We start from the raw sequence: 13,969 nt of genomic DNA on the forward strand, positions 1-13,969 counted from the left end.
ATTAGTCATATACCCTAAACCAAAAACCCTAAATTATAGTGATAATTAATTTAATATTTTAAAATTAATACTATCTCTTTTACGATTATATAAGAAATTTTTTAATATATAAATTCAAACACAATCAGTAATTATCTACTCAAAAAACTTTAAAAATATTTTAAATAATAGTATTTTTATTTTTCCATGTGTTTTATTTCAAATTATTTTTACGTGTCACTATTTTTTTTAAGATTTTAAATATTCAATTAGAAATTAATTGAATTTTTTTAATTAATATAAATAAACCAATTAAGATAAAATATTTTTGCGGCACTTTTCAACAAACGCCGCTAAAGCCCTGAGCATTAGCGGCGCTTTTCCAAAAACGCCCCCTGCATTAGCAGCACTTCTCCAAAAACGACGCTAAAGCCCCCTGCATTAGCGATGCTTCTCCAAAAACGCCGCTAAAGCCCCGAGCATTAGCGGCGCTTTTCCAAAAACGCCGCTAAAGCCTCGAGCACTAGCGACGCTTCTCCCAAAACACCGCTAAAGCCCCGAGCACTAGCGGCGCTTCTCCCAAAACGCGGCTAAAGCCCTGAGCACTAGCGGCGCTTCTCCAAAAACGCCGTTAAAGCCCTGAGCACTAGTGGCGCTTTTCCAAAAACGCCGCTAAAGCCCCGAGTATTAGCGGCGCTTTTCCAAAAACACCGCTAAAGCCCCCGAGCATTAGCGGGACGCTTTTTCAAAAACGCCACTAAAGCCCCGAAAACTCAAAGAAAAACGTCGTTGTGCTTAGGATTTTTGCGGCACTTTTTGGAAAACACTGCTAATGCTCATTTTTAGTGGCACTTTTCAAAAAGCACCGCTAATACTCGATCTTTAACGGCGTTTGTTTAAAAGGGCCAGTAATGCTTGATTTTTAGCGGCGTTTTGTATCCAAACGCCACTAAAAACGCCGCTAAAAGCCTGTGTTGGTGTAGTGGATACAAAATTGCAAAAAATTAAAATTAAGTTGATAATTCAAGATAAAGGTTAATTTAGGATAAAATGGTAAAACTTTTTCCAAAGACGCAACTCAAACCCTTGACCTTAAATACATAGACTAAGCACATAACCATAGATATAGAGACTTAACTATCATAGAATTTGACAATCAATATTTAAATTATTGGGGCGTTACACAACTAGTATAATAATAAACAATAATATGTAATACATAATGTACTACTATTATATATAACTATTATTTTTAAGGAAATATATAACTATTATTATATTATAGATTATAATAAAAGATATAATATTACATGATATTAAATTGTTTAATCATAGATGCGTACACATATAAGCTTTTAATATATTACATACTATATGATATGATATGATATAACATTATATAATATAGTAGGAGGTAACTTTCAAATGTACGAAATGTATAGAGGCTTAGAGCATATTTCAACCAGTATAATAATAAACAATAATATATAATAATTAATATATAATGTACTACTATTAGATATAACTTTTATTATATTATGAACTATAATAAAAGATATAGTATTATGTGATATTATAATGTTTAATCATTGATGCACAAATAAACTATTAATATATTATATACTATATGATATGATATATCATTATATAATATAGTAGGAGCACTAATTTTCAAATTTGAAAAGTATAGAGACTTAAAGTATATTTAAACTACTATATGATAAACAATAAGATATAACAATTAATATATAATGAACTACAATTATAAATAACTATAGTTTTACTATAGATTATAATAAATTATATAGTATTACATGAAATTATATTGTTTAATCATTGATGCATATTAGAGCTGTCCATGGGCGGCCGGCCCGAAAAAATTTTCTACTGACTCTTAGGCGGGCCTGCCCGCCCGAAATATGGGCTGAATTGCCCGAGGCCGGCCGGAAAAAAGAGTAAGCTCGAGCAGGCCGCCCGATTTTTAATAAACACAAAAAAATATTTTAAAATAAAAAATAAAAAATATTTTTAAAGTATTTTAAAATTAAAATAAAATAAAAATATATATTTATTATATTCGGTAGGGCAGGGCAGTTTGCCCTGGGCCAAAAGTTGAGCGAGCCCGCCCATTTTTAAACAGCCTCGTTTTTTGCCCAAGCCCATATTTCGGCCTATATTTTACCCGAACCCTCCCATATTTAGGCGGGCCGCCCGCCCACCCATGGATGTGTCTAATGCATATATATAAACTATCAATATATTATATGATATGATATGATATGATATGATATGATATAACATTATATAATATAGTATGAGAGCTAACTTTCAAAATGTAGGAAAGCTATAAGGGCTTAGAGCATATTTCAACCAAGATAATAATAAACAATAACATACGATAATAATTAATATATTATGTACTACTCTACTACTCTACTATTATAGTATGTGATATAGTATTATATAATGAAATAATATATTTTACAAGTATTAATATATATAATTATTATATTATAGATTATAATAAAGGATATAACATAAATAATTTTGTGTAATTTTGTATATTAAAATATATGTTTATAATTATAACTCATAATACGTAAAATATTATTAAAATTTTAATACATTAATTAAATATTATTTTATTAAATTAGTTTTTGAATTGAGTTTTAACTTAACAAATTATATTTGGGTATTGGGTTTTTTATTTATTATTATTTTGGACTTGAGATTTGGGCTATAATTTGTTTATTTTGAGTTTGGATAATAAGTATATTATCCGAGTTTGGGCTTAGTATACCGTATTTAAGTATTGAAATAAATATTTTAGAATATGAGTATTAGGTTTATAAATTTAATAAGATAAAATTAATCAATTTTCAATGTAATATCATAGTGAACGATAAATGCTATTTTCGTTAATTCATATAATATCATAAAATAATAAATTTTACATACAATAAGTACTTTAATTATTTTATATAAAATAACTATATTACATATATATATATATAAATTATGCTATTTATAAAGCAAACTTGAATTATGTTGGTCTCATATAAAAGTAAAATGAATTATTACATTCAAAATTAAAATATTTATAACTTAGACAATTCAAAATTATTTGAATCTGTTAGAGCTTGCTTAGCTCGATCCGAGCTCAAATTCAAAACTTTTGTGTCTGAAAGGGCTTGAGCTTAAGAAAATCTAAGCCCGTAACAAATCCGAGCACGAGAAAGCCCAAGCCTAAAAATCAGAGTCCGAAGTAAGCCCATCCGAGCCCGCCAGTTTGCTAGCTCTAAGTCTGTCTTGGATCGAACTTGGGCGAGGATTTTACGCCCTTGGGCTAACCTGAATCAGTAAAATTTAAATTAAATTATTTTTAAAATATTTTTATTTAAATTTAATTATAATAATATATAAATATTAATATAAAATTATATTTTTTATTTTTAAATAGGAATAATTTATTTTTTTAACATAAAATTCTATAAATATCTTATTATATTTATATTAAAATTATAAATTTTCATATTATTTTAGTATTATAAATGTTAATATAAAATTATATTTTTTTATAATATTTTACTTTTATGTATAAATATTTTTATTATTTTAATAAAATTATATATTTTATTATTTTTGAAAAGTAATGACATTATTATATTATTTTTATATGTAATACTTTTGTTTTATTGTTTTAATATTAGTACAAATTAGTTTGCTTCTTTTTGTTTTTGCCTAGCAGCGGTGTTGGCCTTCGGGCTAGCTATCGCCCCGCCTTTTTCTCTTGCCCATCAACCCTATTTTTCTTTCTTCTTCTCATTCACTCAATACGTCTTCTCTCTTTTTAGTTTACATATCTATTTTGTGGGTATCTTTATTGTCTTCACAAGTTTTGATGGACAGATGACGGTGCCTATCATTGTTGGAATACCACCGACCAGCTACAGTTTCTTTTAGAAAGTGGGTAGCTCTTCATTGACTTCTTAATCTATTTCTGTTTTGAGAGTTTCAGAATAATAAATGATTTCATGAGTTGGTTTGGACTCGTGTTATCCTAAGTTTTATATTTTTTTGTTTGTTTTTCTATTATTTAATAAGTCTTCACTTTTAGAAGCTTTTGTCTACTATTGTAGTACACTTTTTAGTCTGGTTTATGCATGTAGTCTTGCTTTTGCAAGTAATTTTAGGGCTGTTTTTTTGTCGTCCCCTTTAGTTTGGTGGATGCTCGGTTCTTTTGCTGATTTATGCTCGTTACTTTGGACCATCCGGGGTTGATTTCCTTAGTATATTAAGTGCTTTTAATCACTGCTGATATGTTGTACTTGAGTTGTAATAGAGCTGATTGTCAACATGTCATAATGTTCTATTGATGCTGAAGCTTTTGTTGTGTGGGTGGAGCTTGTCCTTTCGCGCTTACAACTGGTGTTTGTTATTCGCCCCGATAATTGTATGCTCTTATTCATTGAATGAATTAATAGATTTCTCTTAAAAAATATTAGTACAAATTAAATTAAATAAAATAATATTTTTATTTTAATATTTTATTATATTTGTTGTATCAACAAATATTTTAATATAAATATTTTTTTAAATTTTGAATTATAAAAGGAAAAAAAAGAAAAAATATGAAGGATAAGAGGATACATTAATAAATAATATTTATATTTTAAGTCATAGAAAACACATTCTAAAAAGAATAATATATATCACAATTTTCAAACTACTAAACTTGAGTGTTATTTAATATAAGAATACTCATTCGCATACCAAATGTGTGGTGTTATTGTCCTCAATTTGATAAATTCGTGGTTTAAAGGTGTTTGTAGGTTGTGGCTACGGACATGAAGCAATGGAGTCTCCAATTGTGTTGTTGATTTTTGGTTATGCGCTTACTCAAATGGATTTTGATGTTTGTAGGCTGTGTGACTGAAACTTGATATTTTTGTACTCAATTATCTTTATGGTGTTTTTTGTCTTGAGTGAGAAAATGAGCTTAACGGAGGATTACTAATTTGGTGTTTTAATGATAGATAAAATTGTTTGATTACTGATTAGTAGGGACCAAGTTAGAATTTTTTTTTAAAGTGGTTAACATTAAATTATTTTTTTATGATAGTAAAAATATAATTTCATTATTTTAATAGTCGACATCTTTATAAATTTTAAAGGATTAAATCAAATATTTGTCATTTTTAAAGAGGGTCAAAGTGTAATTTCACCTTTATTAATTTAAAATTTTAAAATTTTTAAAAGACCTAAATGAAAAAAATTAGAATTTTAGAGGGCTAGCTACCCGCTGCTGATGAGATCCCCCACAATCATGGCGTTGCAAACCATTTGAACAATGCATCATTTCAAATTGAATTTTTCTATAGATATGGGCATCGATGAAATCAAACAAGGTTTGTTAAGGAAGTTTGGCTATTTTCTTTGCTTAACTTAAAGAATGAGTCCAGTTGAGTGAGCCATTATGGAAAGGTTCTCTTTCAGGTATAAAATCTACATTTAATTTGACTTTATGTATGGCGTCAATCTTGTATCTATTTCAATTGGTGTATCCATTATCTATTGTTGGATTGAGTCTTTAGCCTAAATTTAGGTGTATGTCTTTATGTGATTTGATTCTCTTTATTTGTGTATGTTTTGATGAGTATGTTCGTTTTAGGTGTTGATTTCAGTTTGCTTTAGGTGTTCTCTCAGGACTCAGTAGTGTCTTGGTTTCTCTTGTTTTACTAACTTTTAGTTTGACCCATTTAGATCTATTAATAATGTTTTTTTTGGTTAATGAAATTTTTTATAGTAGTATATGTTGGAAAATATGGACATGGGCAAAATATCAATAAAAGCCCTATTTTTTAAAAAATTATTAAAATGGGCCCATTAAAAAATTAATTATCGGAATGACCCTATTTCCCCGAAAACTCGTCCACGTCAGCGCGTTCTCAGGTGACGAAGCAGGAAAATGCTTCCTCAAGAAAGCGCTTTGCCCACGTGGACAGAAAGCGTGCCCTCAATGACGCCTTTTCTGTCCACGTGGACAAAGCGCTTCCTTGAGGAAACGTTTTGCAAGCGCTTGAACAGTAGCAACAGCTACTTTTTTTACCGTTGGTGACCCCCCCAACGGTAAAAAAAAAACTATATACCCCCTTTCATTTTTTTCACACCTAAATCCTTTCTCTCAATTTCTCTCCAATATTCTCTCAAATTCCTCTTAAATTCCTCTCAAGTTCCTTTCAATTTCCTCTCAAATTCATTTTAAAAAAGCTTTAATTTTTTTAATTATTTTAAAAAAGCTTTAATTTTATTTTTTTGAATTTTTTTAAAACATAAAAAATTGATCGTGTTAGCAACGACCAGAGAATTAATTCGTCTCCATAACAAACACATATACGTCGAACAAATGAAAATGGTAAGTGTTAAATTTAATTTTTAAATATTATTTAAGATTTTTTTGATTTATGCAATTTTAAATATTTTTTATTTTATTAGAAATTTCTTATAATTTTTAAATAATTTTTATTTTATTATTTCTTATAAAAGTCTGTAGATCGGATATTGCAATGCAATATCCGTAATATGCATGGTCCTCCATCACCGTTGGTAGAGAATTACCTGCGGAAGCGGGTTTTTGGCACATGGTGACGGTAGGCCGGGGATGCAAGTTGGACCCAAAACTCATCAGTGCGTTGATTGAGAGGTGGAGACCCGAGACGCACACATTCCATCTTCCATGTGGAGAATGCACTATCAGTTTGGATGACTTAAATTTGCAATTGGGATTGTCAGTGGACGGGTACGCAGTCACCGGGTCTGTTCAATCAGGTGATTGGGGAGCGGTATGTTACGAGCTTTTGGGCACTATTCCGAAGAATATTAACGAAGCTAGGATCGATATGAGCTGGTTACGAGACACATTCCTAGAGCCGAATGATGATTCAACGGAACTGGAAAAAATTGGATATGCTCGGGCATACATTCTTCAGATAATTGGAGCCTATCTGATGCCGGACTTGTCACGGAACCTTGTAAATCTAAGATGGCTGCTGAAACTTGTTAATTTTAAAGCAGCTGGTGAATTTAGTTGGGGGTCTGTCGTGTTGGCAACATTGTACCGAGAGATGTGCGGGGTGATGCGACCGAATAAAGCGAAAATCGGAGGTTGCCTATCACTAATGCAGTCATGGGCATGATTTCGCTTTCTATTTTTACGTCCTCAAGTGGACCACCCGTATACATTCCCACTCATAACAAGGTAAATTTAATATTAGATTTTACAATTATTACGTAGATTTAAAATATAATCGAATGCTAAAAATTTATTTAATTAAGTGGAACCATTCGACAAGTTATGCTCAATTACCTACTTCTCTTGAAGATATACGGCTTCTATTAGACCAACGGTCGGAAGCATAAGTAAGTATTAAATAAAATAGATATTTCCATCATGAGATAGTTTATTGGTATTTAGTATTTAGTATTATGTATTATGTATATAACTAATATTTCCATCATGTTCATGTAGTTTCAATGGACACCATACGAGGATCTGGCAATTCGGGCAATAATTTCAGATGAGTACTTCCAAAATCGAAACGCTTGGCATGTGAAAGTCCCATTGGTCAACTTTACGACCGTGCAGATGCACCAGTCGGATAGAGTATTACGACAATTTGGATTCCGACAACTGATTCCCATTGCACCTGAGGTGTTGGATGATCATCACAAAATCGACCACGACAATTGCATACAGATTGGCCGAGATTCCGGTCACACTACATCCAAATGTGGGAAGATCGGTATGATTATATACCTACTCGGGAACCGATCATCGTTCCAGAGTTAGCATGTGTGCCGGAATACATTCCATGGTTTAAGATCCATGACAAGCCGTATTTACTGTCGGCAGAGGAGAGGCAATGGCAATTGCATTCCAAAAGGAACGACGTGGCCCTTTAAATCCAAGAAGAAGGGACGACGACGCAGGCCTATCACAATCACCTGGCCCATCACCAAGCCCAACAAGAGCACCCACATAGTCACCAGGCCCAACACTTCAACCGACGACACCCACAGCACAGCCTTTTCAGATGATGACAGGTGCGTATCCTAGCCCATTGATGTATCCTAACCCTTATATGTTTCCTTTTTCTAGTCCTATGGCAGGTTGGAGTCAATGGTCTGGTTCATCTCCATTTTCGATTACGCCAAGTGGACCGCCGATGTATAGGCCACCGTCGCACGAGGGATCGCATGAGGGACCGTTGGGGAGCTCTTCTTTTTACCAATCCCTATCACCGTATGGGTTTTAAACAGCTTCGCCGTTGGTGATTCAAACACCTCCACAGTCACTATTCTATCAATGTGGCTCATCGTCTCAACACCGACAACCAGATCCCCTACCAGAGGAATCAGAATCCCCACCGGAGCCATCACAACCCCCGCCGAAAGCTGGACAAAGGAGGAATCCAACGCATAATCATCGACGGCCGCCATGTGGCATTGAATCTTGTACAATCATTTTGAATATTTTGATATTATTTGTCGTAATAAAATAGAAATTCTTCTACATTATTTCATGTAATAAAATAGAAATATAATTTTAAATTTTTAATGTAATAGAAATTTTTTTAAATAACACAATATTTTGAATATTTCTATATTATTTCATTTAATAAAATAAAACGTTATTTTGAATAAAGGAATTGTAATTTACTTTAATATTTTTAATAAAATAGATTTTCTTTTAAATAAGTCAATATTCTAAATATTTTCATATTATTTGATTTAAAAAATATAAATAATACAATTTTTTTTTACAAAAACGTTCAACTATTGCGATTTGGGCATGATCGGCTTGTATGGCCTGGGTTCCTACACCATCCGCACAACTTCTGTTGACTGGTTGTTTCTCGGATATCCATATTGTTACGTATTCTAGTCGAGCAAGGTCGACCTTTTGGTTTGCGACGCAATTCTCTATCCAGTAACAGCTTAAAGGGAGCAAGCAATACAGAAGGCCACTTACATTCATCTGGGACCAGTGGGAATACGTGTCTCCAGATGTTGTACATGTTTTCTAATTTGTACACTTCGTCAACGTAACTCATCGAATCCAGACGAAGATTCTGACAAGCTTCAATTATATGAATGCATGGATAACGAAGTGCGTCAAACATCCCACAGTCACAAGTCCTATTTCGCAAGTGTAAACGATATTGCCCGCTAATAACACCTTGGTACGGTCTGTCAAAATCTGTCACGCAAAACCATAAGTTGTCTCGATCGTGACACACTGTGTGCATGGTGTTCGCTCATGCCTTGGCCTTGTTAATTTCTTGCACTACCTTACTGCACCATACATGGCCTCCCTGCATCTAGCCTGCATAACTTGCTGCTCGCTTTGGAAATAGCACCGCCAAACGAAAATATGTCTTTCGCACAACCGATGTTATCGGTAGATGATGCGTTCCTTTTAGAATAGAATTTATGCATTCAGCCAGGTTTGAGGTCACATGACCATATCGTAGGCCGTCGTCGTATGCTTGTGCCCACTGTTCGAAAGGTACGTTACAAAGGTAGTCCGTGCCTTAACCGTTAATTGAACGCAAAACTGCCAACGTCTCGTGAAAACGGTCTTTATTTAGTTCATACCCTGCCAATATAAGTTCATACCAAATATTACATACCACTATTTCATTTAGAATAAATTCAAAATGACAAACAAAATTATATTAATAGAGTCTAAATACCCATGTTGGTCACTTGTCGTCGTTCACTCTTAGATGGATATTACCTGTATAGTTGGAAGCAACGTGCTTTAGGCAATACTGATGGTGTGTGCGCTGCCATAAGCTTCCCTATCGATCAATTGTAGCTAGTTTTCTGATGCCCTGATCTGAAATAACATAGATATCAGGTTGGTGGCAAACATGCCTCCTTAACCTAGATAGAAAGAAATCCCAGTCATCAACTGACTCCCCCGGTGTTATTGCAAATGCAATTGGAAGAATTCTCCTACTGCCATCCTGTGCCACTGCTAGCAATAGCCGATGGGTATATCTACCAAACATAAAGGTACCGTCAATTTGTACCAATGGCTTGCAGTATGGAAATGTATCTCGGCAATGCTTAAAGGTCCAAAACAGGCGTTTGAACACTTGGCATCACGTAGCAATCGATCGATGTAGTACGCATGTTCCATTTCAAGGTTTGTTATGCAACCTTGGATGTATCTCTCTAGCACTTGACACCACTGCCATATTTCATTATATGAAGCGTGCCACCCACTATGCATCTTCTCCAACACCTTTTTCTTAGCTATCTAAACCTTGCGATAAGAGGGTGTGTACCTTATTTGGCTACGAATATTGGCAATTAAGACCAGTACTAAAGTCCTGGGATCTGGCTTCATCGTGGGTAGTATCAAGCTAGCTAACATAGCTGAATCCATCTTGGGATGATCTTGTGAAATACCTATCAACGGAGTACATTAAATAATGCAACATTACATAATAACAGTATTATTCAAAAACCCTAAATACTGTACCTGCAACACATGTATGTGGACCTTTGTACTTTTTTATCTCCCACAATCCTCTCCTTTCCCTCAACGAGGCGTAGATTTTCCATGAACATGTACCGTCTTGCACTACACACTTCGCCTCAAACTTATCAGCTTTGGATTTAACCACGTGGTAGTTAATGCCGTTATTGATGCTATGTTGTTTCAATGCGCCAATAAAACTATCCTTGTTGGAAAACTCATTACGAACTTCAAATTTACCCGAATCCAGTATCGAACTTGTACAATCACGTAACCTGTGTGGTAGATCTGGAAACTCCAAAGCATCATCTGCAGACAGATTGACATTATGCATGTGGGCTAGAGGTGAGTATGCCCTGAAGCGTGGATCTTCTTCTTCATCTAAACCCCCTTCAACATTTTTAGGTTCGGCTAGAATAGGCTTCAGTTCAGAAAATAATGCAACTTCTGTACCATCAGGCCTGGGCTCTCGAGGTGGATCACATCGGAGTCATTTTCTAACCCACTATCATCTGCAACGTACGAGGTCCCCTCACCGGTAGACGTCGTAGGGTGTACATCATCCCTTATTCTGGGCATTTCATAACGTCCCCAATTGGATGTAGACTGCCAACCACTAGAAGTTATGCTGTTCCCCAGTACATATTTCCATTATCAAACATCGACCCACCGAGGTGCATGTCCCATCCACTGACAGAGTGTTGTGCAGGGGATGTGTATTCCATACCGTTACCAAACATGGGCTGTTTCATATTTTGTAACCCACTAACCGAGTGCCGGGCAGGGGTCGTGTATACCTCTCGAACAGCAATTGCAAGTGCATCATCTGGAGATGTAAATTGTATATATAACTCCATATAGGGTGCTCTACTAGCGAGATGAGTTTGCACCATTGCCTCCAAGCTACGAGCACCTTTTACGTCAAACGAGTCATATGTCACCGGATCAACAGAAGAACAAAACCGATACGTAATAGACAGAACTTTCATTGGCATCATTTCGAATATTTTACGCCTAATTTTTTTACGAAGTTCTATTAAATCTATGTTCTGGTTAAAAACCAGTTGCACTATATTCTCTGATAAAAAACAACACCGTTATCGGTGTGATGAACCTCACCATCATACTAAATAATAGTACTAATACGTTCACTCATCTTCAATTTCTATCCTTCTTAGACTCTCTAAATTTTTTTTGCTGTAACTTATGCAATCTGAGAAAAAAATTTGCCTCATTTATAGCCTCAGGCCAAACAAGAGCTACTATAGCAAAAGCGCGTCCACGTGGGAGCTTCTTTCAGTACTTTTGTTCACAAATCATCCTGCTTAAAGCGTTTTTAACACTATTTGCTCAGAAATGTCTACCCAAAATTATTTTTTCAGGAGCTACTGTAGCAAAAGCGCGTCCACGTGGGAGCTTCTTTCAGTACTTTTGTTGACAAAGCATCCTACTAAAAGCGTTTTTGACACTATTTACTCAAAAACGTCTTCTCGAAATTATTTTTTCAGGAGCTACTGTAGCAAAAGAGCATCCACGTGGGAGCTTTTTGAAATTAACACTAAACCCTAATCTAATATTTTAAAATTTTTTAATTAATTTACTCAAGTAACCCTAAAACCTAATTTAATTGATTTTTTCTTTAAAAACCATAAACACGAAACCTAATATAATTTTGAAAATTTTATAATTAATTTAATTAATAAACCCTAAACCATAATCCCTTATTTATTTAATTTTTTCTTTAAAACCCTAAACTTAAAAACCATAAAACCCTAACCCTAAACCCTAAAACAAAAACCCCAAACCTTAACCAGTAGGAGACACGGGAAAACCGAGTCCTTGAGGGCGCGTTTTATGTCCACGTAGGCAAAGTGCTCCCTTGAGGAAACGTTTTCCTTCCTCGTCACTTGACAACGCACTGACGTGGATGCGTTTTCGGGGAATTGGACCATTCTTGTAATTAATTTTTTAATGGGTCCATTTCAATAATTTTTTTTAAAAAAGGGCTTTTATTGGTATTTTGCCCACATTACATATATAATAAGGGTAATTACATATTATTTACTATTATAGTATTTTTGTCCAAATTAAAAGTGACCTAATTTGGTTAAAGTTTATTGGACTTTAATTATTAAATAAAGTATGGGTCGGATATGTGTAGATACTCTAAGAACTAATTTCTAATTGACGATGGGCTGATTAGAAATTAGGGTTAATGTGCTAAAGTTATATATATTAGGGTTATAATTCCCAAATTAGACAACAAGATAACATTTTTAATATCTCATCTTTAGGAAAGAGAGATCAAATATTCTTTGAATTTCTTGTGTGCTAATTTGAAAGATCAAAACCCCAAGATCCATAGATTTTAGAAAATCGATGAATTCAGGTACGCTTTCACACCTAGTTTTGTTCTTGATTTGTTATTTATGATTTGACATGATAGTTCCTGGTTTATGGTTTCTTAAGTTTTATATCATATATTATTTTACGGTTCTAACAAGTGGTATCATTGAGAATGAGTTATTTTTTATTATATATGGATTGATTCATTCTTAAAATTTTATGGGTTTAAAATATTAATTTGGAATTCCATTAACAAAGATTTTGTTTCTTGATATTTGATAAATATTTACGCAATTGAGTTCTTGATTAAAATCTTTAAGCTTTTGCTATAAAGATTCTTTTGTTATGCATATTTATTGTTTTGGGAAATCGCATAAATTAGCTTGAGATTTTGTTATCATTATTTCTGTTTGTTTTTAACATATATATATTTTTAAAATAAGTTAAAAGATTAATATTTTCAGTATTTTTGTGTTATTTAGACAACTTTATTTTGGATTATTTCAAAATTGTAGTGCAATCGAAATTTTGTTTTGACCTTTGACTATTGGGTAAATTTTAAATTTGAATAGTGATATAATTATATATTTTAAAATAATTTAATTGAAGCAATAAGTTGCCAAAATGATCTTTTTCAGATAAATTATTTTGTTTTAAAATATAAAAGTTGTGTGTATGTAACTTAAGTTATGCTAATATTGATCGGCCCAAATGAAGGTTAATAATATTACATGAGCAACTATGGTAATAAACATGTGACAATTATTCGATTTTACATGTGAGCAATAAATTGACCCAACGGAAGATTTATGGTTTGACTTTGTTCTTATTGTCAATGTTTGATTATTACACCAATATATCACTTATAAGTTAATATTTTGTCCAAAGATGAAATATTAATGGAGTGTTCGATATCTTAAGGTGAGGATTGCCTTTATTCAAATTATTTTGTTTAAATTTGAAGTCTTATGTGAGGTTATTTATGATTTATTCAACTATTATTATATTTGTCAACATCATTGTATGTTGTTTTGGGATAAATATATATACATATATATACTATTATCTTTTAATTTAATTGAAAGATGAAATTAA

Source organism: Gossypium raimondii, chromosome 4 (assembly GCF_025698545.1).
Source record: "Gossypium raimondii isolate GPD5lz chromosome 4, ASM2569854v1, whole genome shotgun sequence".
In the NCBI taxonomy this organism is placed as follows: Eukaryota; Viridiplantae; Streptophyta; class Magnoliopsida; order Malvales; family Malvaceae; genus Gossypium; species Gossypium raimondii.